Source organism: Sebastes umbrosus, chromosome 3 (assembly GCF_015220745.1).
Source record: "Sebastes umbrosus isolate fSebUmb1 chromosome 3, fSebUmb1.pri, whole genome shotgun sequence".
Lineage (NCBI taxonomy): Eukaryota > Metazoa > Chordata > Actinopteri > Perciformes > Sebastidae > Sebastes > Sebastes umbrosus.
Genome location: NC_051271.1, coordinates 29,139,693 through 29,145,092, shown reverse-complemented (window position 1 = coordinate 29,145,092; position 5,400 = coordinate 29,139,693).

The window sequence follows — 5,400 nt, the reverse complement described above, 5'->3', positions numbered from 1 at the left end:
TGCATTCAAATGTGTCTCTTGCTTCTTTGTTATTCTGCTGTATTGAGCTTTGCTGATTGAGCCTCATAATCACAACAAACATACAAAAATCATGCAAAAAAAATTATACTCATATACGCTGGTGTACCCCACTGGACCATCAAATGCGGAGAAGCTCTTTCTTTTGGGGCCGATGTTTACTTCACATTCATTTAGCTGTGGTGGCGACCAATAAATGGAAGTTGCCTCCATACATAGAAAATTACAATAAAGAGAAAAATTGTAATTATTGCAAGCCGCCAAGAACAACCATAAACATAACAAAAAAAAACATTTGCAATTACAGCAGAAATACACATATCATGAAACAAATACACAAATAAAATGTGGGTCTTAGAAGTACAACCAAAATGGTTCCCAACACGGACATAATAGAAAGAGATTGTGGAGGAAACACTGGAAGCTTTTTATTCCGAAGGGGAAGATTGGAACTAAAACTGTAACATGAAAGGCACAAATAAGGTACCCTTTACTGTATGATGGCTTTATAAGTTGTAACTAATGGTTATTACACGGCTTTGTCGAATATTCGATTCTGATTGGTCAATCATGGCGTTCTACGGTCTGTTACTTATTTAAAGCAGACTGTTGCTATGTATAACAGACCGTTACTATGGGCGCAGTTCTGATGTTGGACTCTGGAGGACCATTTTTGTGTCACATTATTGATTTGTTAAGCACGTAGCCGTGTAATAAGCGGGATAATGTAAAGCTAGCAGGTCATTGTTGTGAAATAAACCCCTTCAGGGTGATGCCTTCAGGGTGATGCCTTCAGGGCTTCGCGTTGGGGTGCTGCATCATCCTGTCGGGGTTTATTTCACAACAATGACCGGCTTGCTGTACATTATCCCTTCCTTTATACATGCTTTACAAGTGAGCTTCAGAGTTCATTTTTGACCTTTGAAACAGCAGTTGAGAAAAAAATATCCCCCCTGAGGATCCATTTAGTAGCTGATGTGGAGCTTTCAATCATATTAAATGATATTCCATCAGCAGTTTGCCCAGTTGTCATGGGATTGCAGACTGTCCAATGTGAAGTACTCAACATTTCAACATCTACAATTCCATGACAACTGGGCAAAATGCATCTGATGATTGATAAATTTAAGGTGCAGCTCAGCACTGTGTGTCAAGTTGTTCTACTCATAAATCAGAAATAAACATTAATTAATTAATTAAAATAAATAGTTAAAGTAGGGTTTAGAACATGATAGAAGTAAATGTTCAGGGACGAGGTATTGTATAAAAGTTGTATTCCCATTACGTTCAGTCACGTTTATTCACGTTATGTCATTTCATTCTAATGAAATAGCCACAATTAACATTAATTAACATAACATTAATTTCCTAACTTACCATTAGATGAGTCGACTGCCCATACAGCTAATGTTACTGTAATGTTAGCTAACATTATGTGGCGAATTTCATCTTGGGTTAGAACAATCATATTAAAAATATCTTTATGAGCGTGTTGAACGTTGTTGTAACGTTATAACTTTACCGTACACATTAGCTTGGCGATGAATAACCACCACGAGTGTTCAACAAAAACTATTGTAAACGATAGGGGCAGCTAGCTACAGTTGCCGGATCGCCAGCGTCCTTCCTCTGACGTATCATCCGGTGTTTCCCGTGTTTCCCTGAAAATAATAGGAACTAGAAGGGGCAACGTGGATATGTCGCCATTGACAGGCGACAAAATGAAATGGGCCGTTACCATTAATAAATAACATTTACAAAATTGAGGATTTCTCTGGGTTTGAACATTGTTGGAAACATTTGGGATAATACTAAAAAAAATATATTTATATAACATAGATAGAGTCATTTTATGCATTTTAATGCGGAAATGAAACATATTATACCTTTAAAGGGTGATGCCTCCAAGTGGACCAAAAAATCAGGTATTGCAGATGCTCTGCAGCTCTTTTTGTAGAGGGTCAGAGGTCAAATTGTTCATTGGAGGGGTCTTCCTGATGAAGTCCAGATCTAAGACAAAGCAAGTGTCATGTTGGGAGATTATAAATACTGGCCAGAGGGATTTTTCATAACCTGGCAACTCAAAAGTTGTTCTCATTAAGGGCTTATGAGAGATTTATAAAGCTTTAGTTAAGTATTTATAAACCATTAAGAAAGTCATTAATTCCAACTTTTACACTCTTTATAAAGGGTGATTTATTAGAAAGTGGTACACATATAAGAAGTCACCCTTTATAAAGAGTTCATAAGTTGTTAAAGTCCTACTAAGGGAGGTCATGACCATCTCCTGATATTTTCCCTAATTCACCTTGAACTGTGCAGCGTGATCATCGTGTGAACACACGCTTTCTCTCCGTGTCTAAACCTGCCATCCTCCTGACTGCAGTCCTCTGCCAGCCAGGGCTGCAAATGTGCCATATACCATGTGACGCTGTATGGTAAATTTGGGAGTCATACAGTATGTTGAAGGATGTGAAGTAGCTCTCTCTCTCTTCTCTCCTCTCTCTCATCTCTTCTCGCTGCCTTTAGGCTTTGCTGATCCATCTGTCAGCCCCCTGCATGAGGGGCCCTGCAAACCCCCAACTGAGGCAGAATGGATACATGTTGTCACATCCCTGCTTGTCTTGATATCACAGAGGAGACAGAGAGAGAAAGCCAGTGTTGGAAACATCACAGCATCACATCTGGATTGTTTCGTCATGTCCGGCACTTTCTTTCTTTCAGACGTGGCCTCCTCCTGCCACAGAAAGGAAGGGTGTGGAAAGGTGAGGCGAGCTGAGTGATTGAGAGTCAACCTTTGGAGTTGTTGATTTGCTGCTGAATGACAAATGGACAGTGGAGTCTCAGTCCTGCAGAGGGGACAAACAGACAGAGGGGGCTGTTCATATGTAACGTCACTCCCCCAAACAAACAAAGGGCTCCTTGTCACACCGAGACTACAGTACATTTCTGTGGATAATGCCACAGCGTTTGTGCACATGTGAAAACACACTCTTTAACACAACGCGCAGTGCTCACTCCGCCTCGGGCAGGCAGAGGCTATAAATCAAACAAATAGCATCACAGCCTGGCGAAGGAAGCATTCCAACAGATAAAATGCTCTCCCACACAACAAAGCCACACTCACTGCGTAATTAATTGCAACAAATTACCTCTTCCCTCTCTCCCTGTCGGCCCCCACCCCACCCCACCTCGCCTCTTTTACGGCACTGACAAGCGCGCACTACACACACACACTCCTGTTGGAGATGGCGCACGCAGAGCACACACACACACTCCCGGTGTGCACCGTGGCACCGTGTGCGCACACACACACACACAGAGAGACGCACGTGCTCGGCCCTGCACCCTTCATAAGTGCTTTAATGTGGCTTATTGCAGTGTGCGGTCCCCTTAGCCGTGGAAATATTCGCTTGACGGATGTGCTTTGTCGCCGGCGCTCCCCGGCGGAGGGCGGCTGTCAGGGAGGAGATGATAACATTAACAGGGAGGCAAGGCGATGACAAATGCCTGTTATCAGCGAACGAGGCCGGTGACAAATCGAACGGCAGCGCCCAGGCAGCCCCGGCGCGGCGTAATAAAAAAGAAGATGGATGGCACACCCAGGCAGGGCCCGCGTTAATGCGATTTCCACTGCTCTCCCTGACTCCCAATTAAGGCTGGGAGGGAAGGAGGGGTGTGAGGATGAGAGAGAGGAAGAGAGAGAGAGAGAGAGAGAGAGATGTGTGTGCCGAGGAGAGAAGGAGATGAGGAGGAGGAAAGGGGTGGAAATGCGAGGACATGGGATGGGAATGTGAGGTATAAGACGCAGCGGCGCATGAAGAGGATAGATGTCACTAAGGATGAGGCGGGAGTGACAGGAACAAAGTGGAGGAACCACAACAGAAGATGCAGCTTTAATTGTCTGCAGAGCCCCCATCTGCTCCCTCCCTCCTCCATCCTCCTCCTCCTCCTCTTTTACTCACATCTCAATCAGGGCCACGTCTCAGAGGTATAGGGTTGTTATATGCGTCTCTGCGGCCACCATTAGAGCCTTTCACACAGAGACAGACAGCAATGAACAAAACCTCTTTCTCTCTCTCCTTTTCGACAGGTTGACGCTCCTTGATTAGCAGTATCAGGTGTGTCAGAGCTGGATCGATAAGAAAAAAAAAGAAGCTCCAGTGGCTCCTTCTTATTGGCTCATAGGATTCCACTGAGGCTGCTCCTCTAAATCAGCTCTTATAAAAACAGAGGTGACAGACAGACAGCCTATAGGCAGACAGAGCTATAGAGATGAGCTACGACTCTAGTCCGGCTCCAACTCGTCCTGTCCAAGGACCCAGATGTTATCTCTTTGCTAAAAGGATCAGTATTGAGAAATTGCCTCGGGATGATGAGGGGGGGGGGGGGGGGGGGGTGTATCTGTGCCCCCTAATACCCAAGGGCTGCTGTTTTGTCACTCTGACAGTGTTTTATAAAAAGGGCTGAGGAAGCTCCGAAGACTGCAGAAGGCGAGGGCCATATATCTCCCGCTATTACATCCAGGCTATAGGAAAGGAGAGGGTTGAAAATGACAATGAAATATGGCCCCGGCTCAGAGGGAGAAACAGAACAGGGTCTAAAGAGGGACGGTTGAGTCTCCTCGGGAGCCTGCAGGGGCTGTGCTCCAAATCGGAGAGACAGATGCGCGGCAGTGCCAGACACTAACCCTGTGCTATACTGCGAGAACGCAGAGGTGAAAGGGAGAAGATATGTGGTTCAGAGAGGGGGAGTCCTTGGAGAGGAGAGAGAACAGCCTCTCTGAGCCTCTGCTGATATTAGTCTGAAAGAACAAGGAGGAATTAGAGCCCTGCAGGAAGAGAGGAGAGGAGAGGAGAGGAGGGGAGAGGAGAGGAGAGGAGAGGAGAGGAGGTGGGAGGAGAGGAGAGGAGAGGAGAGGACAGGAGGGGAGAGGAGAGGAGAGGAGAGGAGAGGAGAGGACAGGAGGGGAGAGGAGAGGAGGAGATAGGAGAGGAGAGGAGGGGAGAGGAGAGGAGAGGAGAGGAGAGGGCAGGAGAGGAGAGGAGAGGAGAGGAGAGGAGAGGAGAGGAGAGGAGGGGAGAGGAGAGGAGGGGAGAGGAGAGGAGAGGAGAGGAGGAGATAGGACAGGAGAGGAGGGGAGAGGAGAGGAGAGGAGAGGAGAGGAGAGGAGAGGAGAGGAGAGGAGAGGAGAGGAGAGGAGAGGAGAGGAGAGGAGAGGAGGAGATAGGACAGGAGAGGAGGGGAGAGGAGAGGAGAGGTGAGGAGAGGGGAGGAGAGGAGAGGAGAGGAGAGGAGAGGAGAGGAGGGGAGAGGAGAGGAGAGGAGAGGAGGGGAGAGGAGAGGAGAGGAGAGGAGAGGAGGAGATAGGACAGGAGAGGA